The 25,558-nt window shown below is 38.8% G+C and overlaps 1 long non-coding RNA gene across 2 annotated transcripts in view; it reads left to right on the forward strand.

Annotated features, from left to right (window-relative positions):
* Positions 1-24,793, forward strand: part of LOC136767206 (uncharacterized) — a 36,339-nt gene extending 11,546 nt beyond the window's left edge. Inside the window, exons 2-5 of one of the 2 annotated variants that reach the window (XR_010821820.1) lie at positions 5,183-5,251; positions 20,022-20,115; positions 20,476-20,526; positions 23,415-24,793. This is a non-coding gene — a long non-coding RNA (uncharacterized LOC136767206). The remainder of the gene's footprint in view (positions 1-5,182; positions 5,252-20,021; positions 20,116-20,475; positions 20,527-23,414) is intronic. The other variant, XR_010821819.1, reaches the window with a different exon arrangement.
* Positions 24,794-25,558: the final 765 nt, after the last annotated feature.

Genomic DNA, 25,558 nt, shown 5'->3' on the forward strand with positions numbered 1-25,558 from the left:
AATACCCTGTGCTCTTTTGCAATATGTTCTGGGGTTAAATGTTGAAGGCTTAACAATAATCAACATTTCTACTGAGAGCTGCTATTGAAAAATGCGTGTGGTTACTTTGGCTCTGTTTTACTTTGATTGAATGTAGTGTCTCACAGTTGATTACAAAGAATGTGGTAAAATATAACAAAAGCATGGCAAGGCATAAGCAAGAATGACAGATTCACAATACTCTATATTTCTTTTAACATGTTTAACCCAAACAGTTCCTGAGATTTATTGAGGGGCCGTGTTTGTGTTAAAGTGTTGCCTCTTTCTTTGGTTCAAAGGGGGGGAAAGGTTCCTTCTCTCAGGGCCATAAAACAAGAGCTGCTTGGTTTCTGACTTGACATTTATTGCAGTTTTTTGGAGAGTTTGTTTGTTTACTTACTACAGGATCTGGTTTCCTGTCAGTGGCTGTTTCTGTCGAGCTGCCAGTTTGAAAATGAAAAGCCCAGAGAGTGACAGCTGTGCAGATCTCTCAATGTGAGCACATGCTATTGATTAAACAGGGATATAATCAAAGATCCCAACCCTCCGCTCACTTTCTATACATAGTAAAATGATTTTTCTGGTGTACATTTTTATCATCTACAATTAAGTACATTTTAACTTGGAAAGAAAAAGAATGTATACAGTAAAGTAAAATTATTTGAATGAATGTAAGCAATATTTCAGTGCCAAGAATTGTGGAAATTAAGACAGATAACAAGCCTGCTGCACCTACTGAGTGACAGGCATAACCCAGGTCCACTCTGACTGATTCAGATAAGAGTCTGGGTGGATGGCATGGTAGTACACACTGATAGCAGATCTAGGAGATATCCTATTAAACCCTTTAGTTTCCTTCTAGTGAGTGCCCATCATAGCTGCACATCTGGTGGGGAGGTTGAAGGCTAATAGCTTTTACTCCAAGTCTGATTGATTCTCAGGATCAATAATACACAGCCTGCGCCCATGAATTTTAGCCGTGAAGTGTCATAAATCAAAGCCTTGGCTGTAAGCTGTAGTTTCCTTAACAGTGTTTATACAAAATGCAGACCATTTAGGAAGGTGTGGAAAGTTTAGCTTCCCCCCCAAACAAACACACACACTCCCATGATAAAACACCCTTCCCCACTCTCCTTGAGGAAATAGATATAAGATAAAGATAAAAGATGAAATAATAAACTTAGTAGGCGTGATAAGAAAAAGGGAAGTTGTAGATCAAAGCAAGTGGAAGCATCTTGGGGAGACCTTCATCCAGTTGAGGATCGATATAGATATATAGATAGAAGAATATCATCCCATTCTTCATCAAAACCCAGGATCCTCAGGAAGTACACTTGCTGGGCAAAAGGTTTGTTTCTAAATATTGTGATGATCCTACCTGGCCTTTTTTCATTACGCCAAGAAGAAGGAGAATTCCAAGCTCTCAATTTACAGGATTGAACCAAATGGTGTCTTCATTTTAGTCATTGATTGAGGACACTTAACAATCCTGACAGATTAGGGCTCTCTTGGACAAAGTGTGGAGATGCCTGGTCTAGAGAGTGTGCAGCTGCTCTATTTATAAAGCAATTCTAGATTGCAATCTCCAGATCTCTTCATCTTATTTTTTCCATTACAAATAAAAACAATAACTAAATATGCCTATGTAAAAATGTACATTTCCCCACACTATATAAACATTTCCCAAGTTATTCTTTCTAATTATTTCTCTATGCAGCACAAGTAAACACATGTGCAGTGCAGGAAACATTAAAATAATCTTTATCCTGAAAATACAGATGTGGAAAGTGTTTACTACTCCATACTGATGGTTAATATATTATAGCTGGGAAATACTATATATATATATATATTTTTTTTTTTTTTTCTTTTTTCTATATTTATTAATGTGACATTACAAAAATGTTTTTGCTTCTCTACATGAAACACACAACACAGAAAACTGTTTAATTTGGTTTAGAAAGTAGAAAGCAATAACACTGTCTTCACAGTTCTTCCCACAGCTGTGGGCACATTAACTCTTCATGTTGTCTATGGAAATTATAATTACTATCAAGAAGTAATACCTTCAAATGCTACCACTCAGTGGACTTTATAATAGTTGCCATGTGGATGTCAAATTTGGTAGTTTTTCTGCTATCCAAGAAGTTATGACACGACTCATCTGAACAAACTGAGAGAGCATACATGTGTGAATTTAATATCTGCCAGTATTTGGTAAGTTTTAAATGTAACATAAAAAACGTACTTATATGAATGACTCGATCTGGAAGAGTGGTATCTATCATATACACTACAAAAATACACAAACAAAATGTTACTTTAGAAATTGTGGTAGATAATGAGAAGATATTGTAAAACAGGACCAGTAAAAGCTGAATTTAAGTTAACTTGTAGATCATTTTGTGGAAAGTAAGTTTAATGGGATAGGGATGAGGAGTATTCAGTCCAAAACTCAACAAGTCCAAACTTCAACAAGTACTTGATGCACTGCTGTTTAATAATTTGTTCTCACTTTTTGTGTTTTATCAGTTACAATTAAATTTGTTAGTTACTGCACTTCATCAGTAACCTCAATTTATTATAATGTAACATGTTGGCCAGCATGAATTATATTAAAATAATTTAAGACACAGATCCATGTTATTTTGGGCCTTTCAAAAGTGTATTTCATAATTTTAATATACACAGAGGCATAGCATATTTAATGATGCTTTTATTCCTCTTTTCTACACACAGTGTCTAGTTTTTCTTGGATCACAAAGATTGTAATTCACAGATGTCAGAAAACCACAGTTTTAAAAGCCCCCCATATATATTAAAAGTTTTAAGCATATTTCCTTTCAAAGTTCGGTTGGAATGCTGCATTAGCTTTCAATATTTTGTAAAATACAGCCTTTTTTTGTGATCCAACATAATTGTGAACTCATCACGTAATTTAGGTAATTGGTCTCACGTTATATTAAAACTTTGTATTATAATTGTATTGCAAATATACATTTCCTATACTTTCTTTCACATGAAAAAGAACATATAACATTGGTTCAAGTTTGGAGAACTTTATTAAACATCCACAAACCTGCGCTACCCGCAATGATAATATATTAAGCCCTTATTCTGGTAAAATATTGATTTTTTTATGACTTTGTTCAGATATTTTTACTAAAATTGCTTATCTGATGAAAATGTTATTATTGGTATTAAAATATTGTACTAAGATTTAAATCTAATTCAAACTTTCAATCACCTTAGAAAAAAGTCTCAGCCATATTAAATTCCGCAAAGCAGGGAGGTCAGAGTGCAAACCGACCAGTATATAATATGGAGGTCGGAAAATGGGGAAGTTAAATTGTGGAGCTGAGGCTAAAATGCTATGGGAATATCTCACATTGTAGGCCTCATGGGGCACCACTTCATATTCGTTGACAGAAACAAAACCTTTGCTTTTCTTTTTTAGTGAGATTTTCATTTTATTCCTCAATCTGAACATTTTCTAAAGTCAAAAGTCCACCATCTAAGTGTATCAAGATCCAAGCAAAGTCAGTGGTGGATGATGATGGATTCCACAGTGGTCTGATGGAAATACAGCAAATAACAAACAAACTCTAAATTGTATGAATACAAATGTAGTGTATGGCGTATATATGGCATGTATATTCAATGAAATTAATATAGAATTAAGTCATACCTTTGTTTTCTTTCATCTTTTAAATGCTAAGCATTACATAATTCAAATATATATATATATATATATATATATATATATATATATATATATATATATATATATATATACTGTATACATGTATGTATAATAAATTATTCATAAAAACATTTTAACAACATTTTATATATCAGTATTTAATTACTGCTGGCTACACAAAACGAAAAGCAGGACATCTAATAACATTCAGAGAACACATAGCAGTAGACACTTCCGTAATAAATAATCAAGTGAATGTAATACAATATGCATCAAAGTAACAAGAACATCTTTAAAAAATCACTTTTTATTAAAAATGCATAATTTGACTGCATTATGTCAGGTTTTTCCATGTGTTCAGGCTACTCCAATGTAAATGTGCCAGGAGTGAGAAACAGCATCAATTGATTTAGATTTGTCATGAGATTTGTCACGTAACTATGATTGCCTTTAAATGTTATTCGCTCACGTGTGACGCCTGGTGCAGGGAGGATGTGGCATGCCAGTCTGGCGAAAGAAACGATGCACAAAACCCTTGCTAACCATAAATTAAAGCAAAAGTTCCAGTTAATTGGGTAAGGAAGCACAAACTTTGGCAACAAAAACAATATACACTATTCCTGTCTTATACACCACATAAAAAGCCACACAAGCAGATTTCTTTGAAATGTTGAAGGGCCGTTTTATTTTTTTCCATGTTTGTCTGGAACGCTTACCATTTTGCATCATGCTGTGCTAATAGTCTAACCAATAAAGAGCAATAAAGAGCCTGATATTTTTATAATGAATCCCAGGAGCATTATTTTTTTAAATTTTTTTGAGAATATGCAAATAAAATAAGTTTACGAAGAATCACACTTGCAGTAAATACACACACACACACACACACATCCAGGCCAATACACTCCACTTAGCTTAAAAATATATGTGTGGGTCCTACAAGTGATTCTGTGATTTACATCCAAAAGTTTTTGAGCAGGAAGCAAAAGATTTTCCCACTGGATGGAATAACATAGATTTTTGCCAATCAAAGCAAAGGCGCATTTGAATTATATATGTGCCGAACTCTTCGTTCCCCTTAACTAATAACCTGTCTGTTGGAAATTGTTCAAATGCAGGGTAGTTAGCAGGTCTGAGACCATGCCCACATATATCCACCCACCGTGTATACAACTAAGCCATTATGTTTCTCCCTGAGATAAAGAATACAATGATAAGTGGGAACTTTCACAACACAAAGGCCTTCCTATTGCTGGTGTGGATAATCTTCCCGAAAGCCCTGTGTGTTTTGGCAAATTGTACCAGATTAATCTATTAGGCATCTCCTTTCATTATCGAATTTCCGCTGCCTATCACAGAAGCAGCCTTATCACGCGGCCTATTTTCAATAGTGGGTCCATTGCTAAAATTTCAGGTGCTGGCCTAGCATGCTCAGAAAACAGGTGTTCCTTCTGTTTCCAGGCAGCAAAGGGCTCTGAGATGAGGCCTGGGAAAGGGCACCAGCCACTGCAGTTCTACCTCAATAAGCAGGTAACAGAAAACTGTTGATTTAATGAATTGAAATAAATTGGCATACTTTAGGTAGTGGGCTTAAATTAAAGCTGAATTTTAGCACATGAGCTATAAGTCTGTATTAGATTATTGCAGTATATTTGAAAACTTAATAACAGGAAGTTACTTATTTTCCAGTTAATCTGCTTTTTTTTTACATTTATACTTGATCTAAACATGACCATTAACAAAAATACCTGTCGTGCTCCTGAAAATAATATTAATGTGACTTATAGTTATATATATATATATATATATATATATATATATATATATATATATATAGAGAGAGAGAGAGAGAGAGAGAGATAGATAGATAGATAATAGCCATTCTAATTGTCTGATAGTATAAACATTATTTATGGTTTATTTACATGGTACATTTTTATTCACCTCCAGTATGACAGAAAATAACATAAAACAAGATAAACATGAACAAAATACCTGAGATAATTGAAAGAATATTACAATTATAATAATAATTTTACACTTTTATCTTTAATACATTTAGATCAGTGATGCGTATGTGCAGTAGATTAATTAGATTACAGACGGGAAGACTCAGTTTAAACATACAAGAAATCTTCAGGTGTCTAATTTGAAGGAGAACGTGAACAGGTGTGCTGCTTGTTATATCAAGCTTTGAATAAAATATTCATCGCTTTCATTGCCCTCAATTATGAAATAACATTGCTATGCCTACATTGTTTGGACTTATTTTTAAATGTTCTCCTATTAGGCTAGACTGCTTGTGTCCATAAAGCTATACCACCTGGCTATCCAGATTTATTCAAGTAAACTTATACTAAAACAGGATTCTATTATGCCTTTTTGGATCTTCTTTCTAAAAATAACTATTGCAGCACATCTGTTGTATATGTAGAATTATTCAAATAGTGAATATGGTATACTAAAAACAAAACAACTGAAACGATTCTTCCCCCCATGCTTTTTGAATGTCCTTGATGACACCACACATATTCATAAGGATATATGTAGAATATTTAAACAGTGTACAGTCTTGAAAATAAATAAATACCTACACTAATACATTACAAATTGTATTTCTGAGGCAATATATATTTCTGAAACAAATGCATATCTGAACCAATGTATATTAATTTAAATATATATATGAACTAGTGAAAATACTTACCAATTCATCTTTTTCCTCAAATGTATTATCATTTATGGTGTAAAGTTTCCACTTGCCACATATTTCTATGCTCCCCTCCATCTCCGCCAAATAAGTAAATAAACATATAAGATGGCAGATGAAGGTTGTTATCTCTCTGCGTTTAACTGAATCTACTCAGAAGCAATTATAAAATAACTTGATTAATTGATACGTTTGTTAGATTACTTGTGTTGAAGGGAATAACACAACAGAGACAATTGAATTATGACAGTAATAATAAATACATATGAGAGGGTCTTCATTTGTTTATTGTAGTCTGTGAAAAATACATATACAATTTGTCACTTTATTTAATGTAATTTCTGAGATACTTAATCCATTGTGTATTTATTTATTTATTCATTTTCAAATGATTTTTTTAGCAGTCTATTTTGGGTGTAAAATTGGCCCAACCACAAACAAACAAAATGTCTGTCGTCCAGTAGCAATAAATGGACTTCGATTAGCAGCTGAGCACACGTTAACGTAGCAGCAGATGTAGTGTGTCAAAGCTCTGGTTGATCTCTAAATACAGATAATTTCACTAACTGTATACATTAATATACTATATGTACACCCTCAATATACTAAAGTATACCTATAGTGTAATTAATTGAACTTCTTTTTCATAAGGCATTGCAAATCACATTGTAAGTCCGAGCTTTGCGCTCTGAGAGAGGAATTGTACGCAGCCTCTCATTGGCAGATCACATGGTCTGTTTTATGCGCAGGCGCACATTCATCTGGGAGACATGAAGCATTACATTGTGACCTGAATGAAATGGAACTGTGAGACAAACAGTGAGGACCCCATTTGAAAGAAGATGGTCTGAATACCACATTTACAGAAACGTGGGTAAAACAGTACATAAATAAAAATAAAAATATATATTTACAAAATGCATATGATAATGATGTCATGGCCATGTGAAAATCAGAACCAATGGGAACCGATATATATCTGAAACTTATTTATGAAAAACAACTGATTTTATGAATACATATATTGGTTTGCATAAATATGTCCATAGTAGTTCAGAATTATATTGTTTTAGCTATATTGATTGGTTTTAATCTATTTATACATTGGTTCATACACACATGGGTTTACATAAATAAGCATTGGTTTATAAATATAAAAATTATCAGTAAAAGATTGGTTCAGATATATATAAAGTTGTATTCATTTTACTCATATATCTAACTGAACCAATGTTTATTTCTACAAATCAATATTTTTCGCCTGAATGGCACCACTGGGTGCCAACATAAACACAACAACAACAACAACAACAACAACAACAACAACAACACAACTGATAACAGAGCACAATCTCAGGCCCTGGGTAAAATACATTTGTCTGTGTCTCTGTGTGGGCCTGTATTAGAGTGTAAGTACATCCACGGACAAAGAGCCTTATTTTTCACTGTATGCATTACATTATGAAAAATTGGCTGCTTGTAGCATAACGTCATAAACCAAGGTCTTCAGGAAGGCCACCACACTGACAACAGGAAGAGGCAGTCTGCTCTTGGCTCCCAGGCCTGACAGCACGGCCACTCAGGAGTGTAGAGATGGCTCCCTTGTCATGCTTCACAAGTAGGAAGCCTTTGATAAGCACATGCCTTCACTTCCGGCGCTCCACAACAAGCGCTTTGTTCCATTTACAGATGATTAAATGGTCTAGAGGGCAATTATGAACGAAGCAGACGAACAGCCAAACTCTCTCCAGCTTTCCTCTTCCAGAACGATTGGATTTCTCCTGAGGATTGAAGCGGTAGCAAACTAAGACAGCCTCCCTTAGAAAACACATTAGAAAGCAGCCAAGGAGTCTTTCAAAACCCAGCACTTGATACGCTATACTTCTGACACTGCGGTTACTGCTTCATTTACAACATTAAACGTGATGTCCAGTAATTACAAATGTTTGATTTTTCCGATTTTGGAAACAGCAGCAGCTGCATGTATTGTCAACAAGACATTTAGTTAAACTGGTAAAACTGAAATATTTACAATGTGCATTTGAAACAATATTATGTGATTAATTTAGTTTAATACATGTTAATATGTTTAAACTTGATTTTATCTACAGAAAATAACCCCTTAAATTGTTAATGTCTGAAAATTAAAATGTAGATGCTATTTTCAGGGATACAAAATGTGTTCAATTTAAATAATATGCAGATAAATACACAACAAACAAATCAGAAAAAATTATAATCAGAAGAAAAAACATTTTCTATAAATGTATTTCTTGTCCTAAACTTTTAAACTTAACAACTCCTTTTAGAGAATGAGGAAGACCTTTTGCTGATGAGGAAACATCATCCTGATCTCATTGTGATCAGTGTAAAATAAAACTTGCAGTTACAACATATTTGTTCAGTCTGTTGCTCAAGTCATTTTAAGAGTACGGCTGGTAATATCTCAAATATTAATTTATGTACTTATTTGTTTTTGTTGGCATGAAAATTTAATTACGACTAGAATGCTTTAATTATTTTACTATAGATAACAGATCTTGGTAAATTCGCAAATCTGTTTATGAACATGGTTGTTTGTTCAGAGATCAATACAGGTGATTTATACATTGTGTAAAATGATATGTTTCCTGCGTAGACCTCTCTCCAAGTTCCTGTGTTTTGATCAATCACACATCAGACTGTTTTTCTTCTCCCTCACTGCACTCAGCTGACAAAAATAAATTACCCTTCCATTTTTTTTTTCTTCAGAATGCAGTTCATGAGACATTTGCAATACCAATAAGTCTGAACCAATAATATACTCCAAAAGCTATAGCTGTTTTTCTATATAACCTTAACCTTAATAAATAACTGTAGTAACCACTTGTGTCAGCACCGCATTGAATCGAAATTAGGTTTTGATTGTATATGTTGTAGTGATTTTCTTTGCTGATAAAGGAAATACAAATAACTAATGTTTATGTGCACAATTGTAGCAGATACAATTCCCAGTAGATTACAATAAGCATGCATTTGAACAAGAGACCTATATTTAACACATGCTTTACTATTAGAGCTTTTCGTCTATATAAATATAATTAATGCACAAGAAGTACTCAGCACATCCATAAACTTGAAGAAATCATCATTGCTGTCAGCTGGGTAGCAAATGGCCGGGAACAAAGCCATTTGCAAATGTCATTAAAAGCTCTTCCACTTAAAGCTGTACAAAAGTGATAATATACAGATCGAATCGTCATTAAAAACTATTTCTTGCTCCTTGAGGATTAATTTGCACTGACCCAGAATCCAGTATTTTCTTAACACAAGCAGCAGGCTACTTTGATGTTATCTGCTTATACAAACATTAATGCAGAGTTCTCTCCAGAGCTGTGGCCCGACTGAATCTTTGGAGGATTGGTTGTATTAATCATTCTGAAGTCTGCGAGTGCATGCTCATAAATTGTGTGCCGGTGCTCAGTAAGACAGTCTCTAGACACCCTGTCGTCATTTATCAACAAACTTTTACTCCGGATATTGAGTAAATAAAGCTATATATTTCCAGGGTTAACACTGTGATGTTGAGCATATCGGGGAGGACTTTATAATTGCTTTATTCTGTGAGCAAATGTATTTTTTTGTGGCTTTTCCCTTTGGAGCAATAAATCGCTGCCATGGTTGCCTTGTGTTTCCCTCAAGTGGAGATGAAGAGAAATGCATGGCAGACTTGTGCAGGCCAGGCAGGGATCTCAGCCTAGACTCTGTCCTTGTCTTCTCAGAGAATCGGTATAGAAGTGCAATCATATTTGGCACAGCGATCTTGTCCTGCACACTGCTCTTTTGGCATCCATGCTTAACCCTTGTTTTTTCTACAATTAGTTCTCAAAGAATTACAGGATGTTATTAATTATGTTGGGATAATAACTTTCCTGTGAGGCCCAATATTACCCAGCGACGAATATGATAGATAGATAGATACAGAGATTGATTGATTTAAATCTGATGTATAAGAGTTTCAGAAGCCTTACTGTTAAAGACTTCCAACAACAGTTCTGCAAAAAATAAATAACATGAAAGTACGATTTTATCTTTTAAAGTTCTATTACCATCTATGATCTTCCATCAAAAATGTATTCTGGAGATTAGAAATGGCAGATTCTGAGACGTGCTGGAATATCATTGAAAGAGGTGCAGTTCAGGGTTATGTTATAGATATCTGCACATTGGTAGTTCATGATTAGCCTATTTTCTCTGCTGACCATCTCAGAGTCCAGGTATCTGGCATTTTGTTTTGCACTCAAGGTGCTAATGAAAGGTGGTCAGGTAGTTTAAACAACATGGGTGTAAGAAATAGAGATGTGTGCTGTATTGAAATATGATAGGTGGGTAAAACAAACAAGGCTTAAAAGAATGTATCTTTTTCATTTCCTGATGGTCTTTTTTCTTTATCGATCAAAATAAAGTCATCAAAATTAAGGAATTATACAAAATACATGTACATTCTTAAAGTAAATCCTGATTGGACAGATTACAGATCTTTATTCTGTAATTTACTGTTTAGGCCTTTATAGTCTTTCATCTAATAATTTAAGTATATATAAAAACATTAAAATTACAGGGAATGGAATCAGAAAAGGAATAACAAGTGGCAAAAAAGGTCTTAATGTTAAAATCACTGAAAAAAAAAACGAAATACTCTATTCTATCCCCTTTTAACATTTGTATTGTACCTAGAAATTGTAAACCATTGATCTTGCCACACCTCACCAGGATAAGATGGATTGATGGATGGATGGTCTTGCCACAATGGTATTTGTTTTCTGGGGGAAGAAATGGAGTACAGTAATAATGGAGAACAGAAGAATCGTGAATCTCCATTACTGAGGGTACCTAAGATGAAACCACAGGAAAATCAGACGTGACTATTTACAGGACTGGACTTAATGGGAAACAAGGTTGTCATGCAGCCAATACAATTCACTGAATGTACTGTAAGTACAACATGTGTATTTGGAGACCTAGTCAAGAGAGGGAAACCAATCTGTCTTTTTAATTTGTCTCTTCCTTTTGTCTTGGTGCAAATTATTAAAATAAATGTTTTTGAAACAATGGCCCACTGCATCTTTAAAAAACACACATAATTATTTTATAATGTATTGATTTTTAAATATTTTTCTACTGGACAAAAAAATACTAAAAAAACTACATAAACATTTCAAATGGCTTTTGCATGCTGTGTTTGCTCTGGTTACGTCTGACCTTTCCACAGACAGATTCACGCTGTGTTTTCTCTTCAGCTGCTTTGTGATTCAGACTCTGTCACATCTCCCCCCCCTCTCTTCAGTATAGTCTACAGTATTGTAATAAAGCCATGGTGCCTTAGGAAATGTGCAAGCAAAGTGCATTAGGAGAAAAGGTCAGTAGATAAGCTTATTCAAGATAACAATTACGCTGAATGAAAAGGCACCAAAATGGGTTACACTTTAAGACGGTGTTTCAAAGTGGTGGCTTCCTTATAGTGATGACAATGGCATGAGTCAGGTTACATTCAAAAATCTAACATGTTTGGCTTGGGGAGCTCCTTTACAGCAACTCCAAAGATTAGAAGTGTAGCTTTGAAGTTTCAGACTAAGTTCAAATACAGTCATCTCTACTGCCTTGCTTGATCCCCAGGAAAAGGTCTCACTTGGTGCTGGGTGCAGGGAGGTATCACGATTAACATACGTGTCTAAGGAGATATGGAGCCGGCGTCTGATGTCTGCATACAATGCTCCAAGTAGCGTGTTTGCTGACTGCCGTCTTTAGCATTACACTATTTGTTGTTTTAGTGAAGTGTGCAATTGTTCATTTATTGTGTGGAAAACAGGGGTGTCTGAGGGGGTAGCTTTTACACTGGAGATAGCAAGAACTATTTATTTTCAGTTCTCCCTGTGATAAAGTGCTAGGTATCTGCATGTGTTTCAAAGTTGTTCTCACCCATCACTAACTGCAGAGCTCCTACACTAAATAATCCCACCCCATCCCCCAGCGCCAAGCTTTATCAACTCCCACGATTAACCTTTACTGTTCATCAGACTCTGAACATCCCTCCCTTACTGTATCGTCTCCTGCCTTACCTTCACTCACAGTATTGCCCATTACTCCTAATCACAGCACAGATGGCTTGCCATATGTCTAGGAGCACCCCCCCCCACCCCCATACCCCAGTGCCATCATCAGCCTAAAGATACATTTGTCTTACTTGTGTAATAATATTTAAAACAAATGTGAATAGGGAATTCTCCAAACAGTAGAAAGGTGAAGGATCTGCCACATGGTGAAACTCATGATTTTGTAGGAGCTATAAAATTATACATTACATGTTGCCAAATAGTTTTACATCACTGATGGTTTGTGTTGTGGTCTCCAAGAGGCAAGGTTGAACGTTTTCTTTTCAGATCACTTGTACATTTTTTTAACTCTCTCTGGCTCTGTTAAATCTAAACATTGAAGGCTCAGATTGTTTTTTCAATGGGCAGAACATAAGATTAAAATCCTGAAGTGTAGGCATTAAAACTGAAACAAATCTTTACTTTGGGATTAAGGAGTGCCCTGTCAGGTAAAATTTTCAATGCTGAGCATTAATTCTATGAAGTTATGAACACTTTATTCTGTATGAAAAAGTAAGAGACAACAATGCAGTTAAAATTTAAATCAGGTTTGAACCCAAACTTTGAACCAAATTAAAAATAAATCATAGATGTTGAGTAAAAATATGAATATATATTATTACTAGACAAAACCTAAATTGAGCAAGTGAAAAACAGATATGAGGTAATCATTTTATTGTGATTCTGCATAAATACATACATGCATAAATATATAGATAAATGGAACACTCACATTGATATACAGATATATTAGTAAACACCTTTAGTTAAGCATAGAGAACAGTAATATTTCCCTTCACTCATGTGCAGCATTTTAAAGCATGAAAAGCTGGCATAACTTCTTACGTCTGTCATTCCTTATTGTTAGATTGAGCCCAATTTCCTGATTATTCTTTATTACAAACATTCATTTCCTTACATTGTTGCCATTTGTTTTTATTTTCTGATCATTTTCTCTTCAATATTCAATTCGCACCTGCACTCAATCAATGAATACACAATAGTTGTGTTTTCATGTGAATATCAGTCCAGTCAAATATGATTTAACTGACACATTTAAAAGGCTATGGCTGGATTACACCAGGCATGTGACATGGACAAGTCCTTGTCATTTTTGTCCAGATGGGCACAACTAATGATGAAGAAGAATAAGATGATGATGATGATGGTAATAACTGTTGGGGCTGCTGAGTGTCTTTATTCAGACACTCTGGGGTGAAGAAACTGGTCAAAAGCAGTATGTAATTGTGATCTGCTATGGGTGTTTAAACAGAACATGCAGGAAGATTGTTAACATAAAAGCACAGCCCATATATTCACAAATCTACATTGCTATTGGGTGCTTCTACACAGGCAATTAAGAAAATGCTGCTTTGAATAGCAAAATCAAAACAAAGCAGCTGAAAACTATAGAGATTTTACCTTCTCCAGCCTTACTTGATAGAGCTCTGGGAGTATAACTGAACATTATAATGGTCCATTCTGTCTCTAATCATACATTATGCACTGCAGTCCCAACAGCAAACAGAAAGAAACGGCTGACCACATACATTTTCTCTGGTGTCACATTCATCTCACCGACCTTAGGCCCAGAAATAAACTCGACATGTCAAATGTCTTTTTCTTGACAGTCTTGTGCCTTGTAAAAAGGTTTCAAATATCACATTAATTGATTTTACTCTTTTAAAATATTGCACTCTCCCTGCCAATTTCTTGGGGGGGAAAATCATTTGTCAATGAACAGAAGCGTCACGCTCCTCATCACAATTACTTGCTTCCTTTTTGAAAAGATTCCCAGTACTACAGATTAATTTCATATGTATGCACACCCACTTTTTTCCCTTTGAACTGATGGGCTTACTTAAAGCACCTATGGCCACTTTTCCAGTAAACTTCAAATCACTAAGGTATACAGCCAAATGTATTCTCAATAAGGACAACAGCTTGAGCTCTGCTAACATAATGTAATGGTTTGTGATAAAAACATATTTTCTTTGTATGTATTTTTAACACTTTTCCTCAACAGTATAATTAACAATTACAATTACACAGATATAACACAACAGTGGAAATGCAAACCACAGAAAGGCTTTTACTCAGAAATGCCAACTATCAGAGTCAGAGCGCTAGCGATCAGCATCAGTGACATAATCCATCTCACACTGCAAGCAAGTTTACATAATGCAGGTTTATAAATAAAAATGTGATTTTTTAAACAACTATTTTAAAAGAGCTCTGATGGCTTCATTTGTATCTGTGATTTTTTTAGAACACCCTGATGTTTTTCTTGTTTATCTTGGGTAATTTGGTAATCAAACCACTGTAACTAGAAAATTGTCAAAGTAAGCAAATTATTGGTGGCCTAATTCTTTTGATGATTTTCATGTGTCAAACACTCAAATAAGTAAAAATAATCGGAAAAGGGAAAGCATGGTCACAAGCAGCACCTTCTGTTTCGATAACACTGATTTAATTTTAATACATTAATGGCTGGTTATCTTTCATGTCGGAAGCACTGCCCAAGGGGGAGGGGTTTCTGTGCACTTCCGTAGGAACCTGATCGAAACGTCACTCTATCAAAGCTGCCATTGGCCCCTGCGCTCGTCACTCAAAACAGGTCCCTTCCCACTTCCTGTTCTATAAAGCGTGACGTCAGCGCAGGTTTCTGCCATTTCACCTGGACTTGAGAACATGAGCTCTCTGTGTCTTGTCTGGGCATTAGAACACTCATTATAATTTAACAATGATTATTTGGTTGGTTGGCTTCATGGCCATGTCTGTGTCTCTATTTGTATTTGTGTTAGTGATTTTTTTATATTTTTCTGTTCCATCCGCGCTCCAGGGCTGCAAATAGTACACTTTAAAAATAATAGTCATGTCTATATAGTGCTAGCAGGAGCGCTAGCAGCAGCAGTAAAATCTGAGGCCCGGCTGCCCGGCCTGAGCCTTGGTGTGTCGTAAGAGATCTCACCCGCTTGAGGGCCTCCTCTGCCGGCTTGATCCGCACTACAGCCTGCAGCTGCAGCTATAGGAGATCTTGCTCTCTCAGTTCGCTGAGAATGAGCACTGCTAGCCGTGTGTGTAGGCCTCTGTTTTAGATCCCGCTACGGCTGGTGGTCTACTACCCTCGGCCCCTTCGGCCCCCGGACTCCACATCACCCGGTGTCCCCGGAAAACCCGGCACACACGGTGTGGTTAAGCCTATGGCCTACGCGGCACTTGAATCCAACACCTGGTGCTCGGCATACAGTGTTCTGTCCAATAACAGCAAGGTTGCGTTTGGTGTCGCAGTTCCCCGTGTCCATAATCGTTGCCGGGTGGAGATGCACTTACAGTGGCAAGCCCGCTAGGCATGCCACTTGTCGCAGAGGCGTTTCAGTTGTTGTGTGCCCCTTGGGGCAAACACAGACCGGCGCCCCCGCTGCACGTTTCCCTGTTCACATGCATGTGCGCTCAGCGATGAACTCCTCTCGCCCTCACCTTCTGCCAGGACCCAGGGCGCAGCAGAAGCAGGCTTGGTGAATTTCCCCCTGGTAAATTCCACCATAGCGGCACTTGTCTCCCTACCTCTGCTGTCAGCGGAGCCACATGACCTGGCCTGCCCCAATAGGCAGTGTTGCATGACAGAGACGCTGCTCTGTAGGGCCCAAACAGTCCGCCTCAGAAACACTGAGAGCCTGCTGGCTCTGTATTTGGCACAGCTGGCAGAGCCACCGGAGCATGATGGCGCATCACCAACCCCACCCCCTATCTCGGAGATAGCGGCGGTGGCTGACCAGCTGGTGATGGTGATGTGTCATGGGGCAAGGGCGACTGGGCGATCCCTGGCAGCCATTGTGGCGGCATGTCACCAGCTCTGCCTGTCCCAGGCATGACGAGTTCCTGAGGCAGACAGGACCCACCTCATGGATGCCTCCATCTTGCTGGGCTTCACCTTCAACCCCTCTGTGGAGGAGATGCTGTCACGCACCCTCCAAGAGAGAGAGCAGTCCCTGCAGCAGGCCTGAGTTTACCCTGTTGCACCCCAGGTCCAGCAGTGCCACAGCCCTGCCCACCTGACGATCTCCACCAGCATCTCACTGGCAAGCAGGTGCCCCCCCAGGCTCGCTGCCCTGGCCCCCAGCAGCACACGGCAGCTCGTGGTAGGAGAAGGCCTGGCCTGACCCCACCTCCCCCACTACCTGAGCCCCGTCCCTGAGGCGTTCCAGTAGCCTCTGTCCCACCCTTACACCCCCCAGCAACTCTCAAATTGGCAACTCCGCACCCAAGACTCTTGGGTGCTCCAAATTATATCAGTTGGTTACTCCCAGCAATTACAAACACGTCCACCCCCCTTCCAAGGTGTGGTGTGGACACGAGTGAGGGACTCGTTGCAGTGTCGAAATCGCCGCTCTCCTGGAGAAGTGAGCAATCCATTAAGTGTTGTGTTGTGAGGTGTTGTGCTTCAAGATGCTCAACCTGTGCACCATGTCCCAGGCCATCAAGCCCGGCAACTGGTTCACCACGGTGGATCTGAAAGATGCTTACTTTCACATCCCCATTGCGCAGGCGCACAGGAAGTTTCTCCGCTTCGCCTTCGAGGGCCAAGCGTTCGAGTTTGCTGTTCTCCACGTCGGCCTGTCTCTAGCCCCACACACATTTTCCAAGTGCATGGATGTCGTGTTAGCTCGCTTGCATTGCCAGGGGATCTGTGTCCTTATCTAGACGACTGGCTGGTTTGTTCTCACTTGAGGGAGCAGGTTCAGAACCACACAAACCTGAATTTAGGCCACCTCTCCGAATTGGGCCTCTGGGTCAATCGAGATAAGAGCCGCCTGATGCCGACTCAGCAGGCACAGTTCCTCAGACTGCGCCTCACTTCCATTGCCATATTTGACACGCTGGAGCCAGAGAGAGTTGACCTAATACAGACCTGTCTCTCCCTCTTCCGACTGAGAGCTCGTGTCAGGGTGTCCCTTTGCCAGAGGCTGCTGGGCCTCCTAGCGGCTGCATAACAGACCCTACCCCTCAGCCTCCTCCAATTGAGGTTGTTGCAGTGGTGGTTCAGGTCTCTCAAGATGCATCCTCACCGTGATCGAGCATGCCGAGTGACAGTCAATCAGGTATGCTGGAAGGTGCTCCATTGGTGGCGGAGCCCCCACAATTTGACCCTCGGTGTGCCCCTGGGGCCAGTCTACCACCGAGCAGTCATGACGACAGATGCCTCCAAGCAGAGTTGGGGAGCAGTCTGCGATGGACGTTGAGTCCGAGGCAGGTGGACGGAGCTTGCACGGGCCCTCCATATCAACATCCTGGAGTTACAAGCAGGACCGTCTCATTTCCTGCCAGTCCTATGGGACACACATGTGCTGGTTCGGATGGACAACACAGCGGTGGTCGCCTATATCAACAGGCAAGGAGGTCTCCGGTCGCGCAGACTGTACTGTCTAGCACGCCGTCTGCTTCTGTGGGCGCAGTCACGGTTCCGCTCCATCAGAGCAGTTCACCTCCCAGGCCTGTCCAACATGGTGGAGGTCCCCCGGTCTCGGAATGGCACCTCCACCCGCTTATGATACAGCAGTGGAGCCGGTTCGGCAGGGCGGAAGTGGATCTCTTTGCCTCGGCAGAGTCCACACACTGCCCACTATGGTTCTCCGTCCAAGACCACTCAGGAACCTTAGGGATCGACGCTCTAGCCCACACACACGCATTCCCACCGCTCCCCCTTCTCCCGGTGGTCCTGGAGAAGGTCAGGAGAGAACAAGCAACAGATAGCCCCTTGGTGGCCTCGCAGATTCAGATCCTGATCTCCCTTCTCCACGGAGAACCTTGGCAGCTCCCAGTGAGGGTGGACTTGTTGTCCCAGGTGCAGAGCACGCTTTGGCACCCCAATCAGGGCCTCCTCCAGCTCTGGGCCTGGCCCCTGAGCTGGAGCGATTGATTACCTGGGGTCTGTCAGATACGGTAGTAGCCACTATTCAGTCAGTGAGTGCCCCCTCTACGAGGTCAGAGTATTCCTACCGCTGGTGGACGTTTAGCACCTGTTGCCAAGGCAGCAGTCAAGACCCGACTAATTCTCCCATCTGGGTCATATTACAATTTCTACAGGAGCTGTTGGACCAGGGCAAGTCCCTGTCCACGCTCAAAGTGTATCTGGCTGCCATCTCCGCATGTCATGTCCGGATTGATGGCGAACCCCCTGGGTCTCATTTCTCATTTGAGCCAGTAAACTCAGCTAGGCTGAAACTGAAACTCTGCAAAATGCGTGAGCGAGTTACACGGCCTGTCTGTACACCCATCGTGTCCGCTTTGTGGGAGATGCATCCAAGATCAAACTACGGCCTAACCCTGCGTTCCTTCCGAAAGTGTTGTCTCCATTTCATGTCAACTCCAATTATCTGAAAAAGGAAGCACTGCCCAGGGGTTGCAAATTCATGTGGGGAGTCCTGCTACCGGCAAAAGAGGACAAACCTGTGCTGACGTCATGTTTTTTAGAACAGGAAGTGGGAAGGGACCTGTTCTGAGTGACGAGTGCAGGGGCCAATGGCCAAGTGACGTTTCGCTCAGGTTCCTAAGGAAGTGTGCAGAAACCCCTCCCCCTTGGGCAGTGCTTCCTTTTTCAGATAACCAGGGTTGCATACGCAACCTATCGTTTCACAGACCTCGATTAGCAGTAGTCTTGGACTACTCTACCTAAAATAACATTGGGTAATCCAAGACTAGGAATAATCTGGGTCTGAAACCAGCCCTGAAATTCATGCAATTATATACAAACAACATAACTGTCAAGTACATCTAATAAAGCTTGGTGATATCTGTGTATTGATTTCACTTTGGTGTTGCCAACAAAGATAATATTTGACATGTTGCTAGACATATTTACATGTTGCTAGACGGAGTGCTTAAAAAAAAAAGTAAAATAGTGAGAAGTGCTAACTTTAAACTGCAAAGTGCATAGTGTACAAGGAAACCAAAGCAACATAAGGTGAGGCAGGAATGCAGACAAGGAAAGCTTAAGGAAAAAGATATTAAATGTCAAATATTTAGCTACTTGGAAAAATGCAGGAAAACTGCAAAGAACCTGTCTAATGAAGATAATACGTCATGCACGGATACAGTTTCAAGAAGCGTGCTTCTTTTGTGCATTTATTATCCAAAAGGACAGAGAAAGTTGAGGGAATATATATAATCTACATAATGTTCCAGCAGTCAAGAGTGTTGAAGGTCTGAGAGTGTTTTAATAAAGCTGATGTGCTTCATTGGCGTTTGTGGTGATTTTCTATAGAACTGTGTATTGGAACACACAGATGGTTCTGTAGTTTTAAGTTATGGTGATTTTTGTACTAATTTGGTAATCAAACCACTGTTACTGGAAACATGTTAAAATAGGCAAATGATTGACTGCCTAGTTTTATAGATGCTTTAAAGTGGCAAACATTCAAATTATTAAAAAAATAAAATAAAAAAATGTAACACACAGCTAAGAGTGGCCAACGAGGGAGGGAACTCGTGCCACCAACCACACCCAGCGTGCAGGTTCGGACCAGCACCCCAGAACACTGCAATAGACCCGGGTAAGTAAATTGTATTTATTCCAATAAAAATAAATGATAGCACGGCATGAAGTCTGCAATCATAAAAGTGTGCAAATTAACAATCAATAAAACTAAAATCACCTTTAATTAAAAGGGGCAATAAAATAAGCTAAAACCCTCATGAAAAATAAATACACAAATGCTAGTAAAAATATACAATGAAAACAGCTATACACCACACTGTTCCTCAATAAGTACTAATAAGATTGTGGTGATCCTGCTGCTCCATTCTGCCACCTCCCCTCCTGTCTGTCAGTAATCCGTGAGCCTGCTGTCCCATTTCCAATGCGGGGAGATCTCTCCTGTTCGTCTCCAATGCTCTGTTTTATCTTCTCCCAGGGCAGGGTGATTAGGTGAGGACGCATGGTGATGGGATGCAGATGGACCCAGGTGAGATGTGTGGAGGTGATTCGCTCAATGAAAAACAAATAAGGCACACATGCAAACAATCATAATGACAATAATGAATAAGAATCAAACGATAAGGTGAAGAGAATCAAAACACAAGAATAAAAAGCAATGTAATTCTAAGCAATATACACACAACCATATTAAATAAAGCGCAAGTGAAAAATAAACTTAATAAAAATTGGTGAATAAAAGACCTCATTAACACCGTCCATGACACTATCGCCAAGCAGCTTCTGAAAGGTAATAAGAAAGTGCATACACACAATGCCCCCCAGAAATGTTTTGAGTTCGATTCAAAAGTTGGCCATGGCTGAAATCAGCATTGAAGGCACTTTCAGATATTGCCCTTGTCTAATCTTATTCTGATTATTATTATTTTTTTTTATGTATGGGTTTCAAAGTAATGGGTTTGCATCACTAAAAGAGAAAGAAAAGGATTTTGATTTTACTCATCTGTCTAACTAAAGGGAAAAATGTATTCCACTCTCAATTTTCACATCTTTCAAATTTTGGGGGGAAATTATTTGTGTATTTATCCAAACAAATCAACAGCAATGAAAACACAATACAGTCCATTGGAGAGATTTAATGTTTTCTTTAACATGTATATTTTCAGTATCTATACATTTCTGCATAAGTACTTTCTTGGTAGTAATAATAGTAGAACATGTATAGTTTAAATGTTTAATTCCATTATAGGAGCCATTAGTTAATTACTGAATGTTTGTATACTTAATAAATTACATTAATTCAATTGCAAATGGCAACTCTGACCACTGTGAGTGCCAGTACTGTACATACTGTATATATAATTTGTATAATGTATCATGAAAGTGAGGATGCTTTTGTTTTTTATTCTCCTGAATGTTTTAGTTTTGTTTTGTTTCTACTTTTGACACTTCAATAATATTTATTATGTAAGAGTTATTTCCTTTATTCCCAAACCACTGCGAAATGGGACTGCATTACACCGATATAGACACGCAATAGAATAGAATGGAAACTAAAAAGTACACATATGCTAAAACTACAAACCGTGTGTACAATGCAGAGATGGAGTTCACAATGAAACCAATACCATCTGACTGATTTGTTACTATTCCCCTAATGCTATACCATAAAGTTTATTACAGCAGAGAAACACTGGCTATACAGAGAGTCTTTCCTCTTCCTCAGGATGTGTTTCACCTCTGTGGCATTGCCATTATAAATCTTCAAATCCAATGAAGCCTGTCTACAAGTGACTTCAACGGCTATCATAAAAGTGAAACAGACAGGCTTAATTTGAGTTCCAGACTTTAGGAAACTCAACTAAAATATTAGCATAATTTCATGGAAGACAGGAAATTGTTAAAATATGTGTGCTAGAATGTGTCTGCAATTCAATATTCACATTGGCTGGCTTTTGGGTGCCACCCAGTGATAGGTTTACCAGCAGTGATCTGCAGAGCACCAGAGCCATCAAGATCAAACAGAAAAAGTTATTCCCTAGCGCTGTCAGGAGGGAGTGAGGCGCGTTCACACTACACGACGGCCGAAAATCCCATCAAATAACAAACTTTCATCACCATCTTAAACACGTCTTAGAGGAAACAGCCAACAGTGAAATCAGTCTTGGTCATCTCCCTCCTCATCTGACTTTTTTATGTGTTTTTTTTTTTTACCATTTGAAAAATGCATGGAACTCTAGACTAACCTGGAGACATTTTAAAACGAATCCTTCACTGTGTGTCAGGATTATGTTTTAATCAAGAACAGTTTATTCTGATACTTAACGAAGCAGTTGTGGCTCATTACTTTTCTGAATCTGACAAAACTATCAGTGTTTCTGGCAAAGCGGCTCAAACCTCCAATTTGAAGTATCATTCACAGCCATAAAGGGGTTTCATGTGGGGAATAAATCAATTCCTTTAGCACTGCAGCTTTCAAAGACACATTCAAATATAATTTCCTCTTTACAAATTTGCTTTTATTTCCATTTATTTATTATGCTTTTCTTTCTCTTTTCTTTCTGAATGTTTATTAGCAGTGATTCTTTAATTGAAATGTTTTCCCCAAAAACTCAAAAAAGAACTGCCTGTATTTATCGACTGGCATCAAATGTTTTGGATTGTGAGACTGTACTTATACTTCATGTATAACTGTTGATTGATTGTAATTGTAATTTGTTAAATTTAAAATGTGGACAAATGATCAAACACAAACACAACACACTGCATGGGGTTTAGAAATGTGTACTTTGCATGGCTCCTGTTTGTCTTAAAGTACTAATTAATTGAGGGAATGACTATGAATGAGGGTCTCTGATATCCTTTGCAAGTACAAACAACATCAAAGTTAATCACAGAGATTCAAACAGTCCTGTGTTGGGTGACATTAAAGCACAAGCACAAGATGAGAGCTGGCTGACACCGCAGTTACTGTAAACACACATGGGATCTGAAAGAACGAATCCTAATGACAATATCAGTGTAGTAAGACAGAATATTAACATGCCCTCTAAAGATGTTGTGTGTGTGTGTTTGTGTGTTTGCATGCAGAACTATCACAATCACGTTTCTTTTGTACCATACTGAGTCTTGGTGACACTGTCTGCGACTGTGTATAGGACATGAATAAAAATAGTCAAGTCAGTCTCAGACAAATAAAAGGCCAATTTTGTATCATTTCCATACTATTCCATATTGCTCCTACTGGTGTCACGGGTGGCAGTAACAATAAAGCCCTTAAATCTCCGACTATGCAGATGCAAGAAGGAGGGAGCGCACCACCACCAGAAATGCACCTGCCACCCAGGTAACTACTGGTTCAATTCATTATCCTTATAACACTGACCTAATGTTACTTTCTTCCTTCCTGTTTTCCAGGTTCTGCAGCATTTTCCAACAACAGGGCAACAGTGGATGCAGCAGCAACATTAATAAACAAGAACTCGATAAAGTTACTTTTTGCCTTAGCATAAAGAGTTATACAGCTTTCCTTTAGCTTTCAGTGCTCCAACTAGTCAAAGACAAACACCATTTCACCCCAAAATATTGCTACAGTAATTTAGAATATTGAAATTACAATGCAAGAAAATATACACTGATCAGCCATAACATTATGACCACCTGCCTAATATTGTGTAGGTCCCCCTTTTGCCGCCAAAACAGCCATGACCTGTCTAGGCATGGACTCCACTAGACCTCTGAAGGTGTGCTGTGGTATCTGGCACAAAGACGTTAGCAGCAGATCCTTTAAGTCCTATAAGTTACGAGGTGGGGCCTCCATGGATCAGACTTGTTTGTCCAGCACATCCCACAGATGCTCGATTGGATTGAGATCTGGGGAATTTGGAAGCCAAGTCAACACCTTGAACTCGTGATTCATCAGACCAGGCCACCTTCTTCCATTGCTCCGTGGTCCAGTTCTGAGGCTCACGTGCCCATTGTAGTAGCTTTTGGCAGTGGACAGTGGTCAGCATGGGCACCCTGACTGGTCTGCGGCTACGCAGCCCCATACGCAACAAACTGCGATGCACTGTGTGTTCGGACACCTTTCTATCAGAACCAGCATTCACTTTTTCAGCAATTCTGTTGGATCGGACCACACGGGCCAGCCTTCACTCCCCATGTACATCAATGAGCCTTGGCCGCCCATGACCCTGCCGCCGTTTCACCGCTTTTCCTTCCTTGGACCACTTTTGATAGGTACTGACCACTGCAGACCGGGAACACCCCACAAAAGCTGCAGTTTTGGAGATGATCTGACCCAGTCGTCGAGCCATCATAATTTGGCCCTTGTCAAAGTCGCTCAGATCCTTACGCTTGCCCATTTTTCCTGCTTCTAACACATCAACTTTGAGGACAAAATGTTCACTTGCTGCCTAATATATCCCACCCACTGACAGGTGCCATGATAACGAGATTATCAGTGTTATTCACTTCACCTGTCAGTGGTCATAATGTTATGGCTGATCGTTGTATGATAATTTGAATGATGTGTACTTAAAACTAGGGGCATCAATACATATGTAATATTTAATAATAATAATAATAATAATAATAATAATAATAATAATAATGATGATGATGATGTAATATGTGTGTGGTGTATTTAATTCATTGCTACACAGTAACACATCCTTTTTCACTTTGTCATTCTCTCTTTGAGCTTTTCCCAACAGCGTACTTTTGGAATGATGTGACTGTGTTTCCAGGAAATAAAAGCCACATACTCTAGTTCCTGGCTTGTTCCTTGAGATTAAGTACAGGTGGTCTTTTTCTTAATGTACCAAATTGCCATGTCCTCCTGTATTGTTAGAAGACGAGATTGTAGTCTGTTGAATTGGTGAGTGATACGAGGAACTTCTTTCCCACACAATCAAAGAAAAATGTGGGTTGGAGACACAGCTGAATAGAGTAATTAAACTTTAGGAAGACATGTGGAAAAGGCATACAGGTTTTAAGAGCTCTCAGTGGAGATCATATGAATACTGAATATAGATCATCAGGGAAACACAATTTACTGGGATGCCAGCTGCAGGGAGATATGAACAGAGTTTTGTCACTCTGTAAAGTGAAACAAAGGGGAACAAACCATCACAAATCATATGAGAGAAAAGCCCATTTGTTGCCACCAAAGGATTATGAAGCGATATATGGGGTAATAATTTCTAAAACATTGTAACAGTTCATTTCATCTGTATTATTGTTAGCGCTGAGCATGTGAATTGTAAAACTGAGGGCATTTCTTAGAAAGAAAAGAAAAGAAAGCATTAAAAACTAAAAATATAATAATTAAAGGCCCACTTTGGTATTATTCCTATAAGGTTCAGTCATACTTACATATTTGTTTCTGACACAGAATGCTGACTATCTTAAGTCAATGGAATGGATTACAGAAGTATTTGTAGAAAATACAAAGGACAGCATCCCCTTCTACAAATTCAGACTTAACTGAATCTTGGATGGTTTTAATAATACATCCATATACTTGAAATAATGCTTTCTTGCCCATTTTCCTTGTAATT

Source organism: Amia ocellicauda, chromosome 2, assembly GCF_036373705.1.
Source record: "Amia ocellicauda isolate fAmiCal2 chromosome 2, fAmiCal2.hap1, whole genome shotgun sequence".
NCBI lineage: Eukaryota > Metazoa > Chordata > Actinopteri > Amiiformes > Amiidae > Amia > Amia ocellicauda.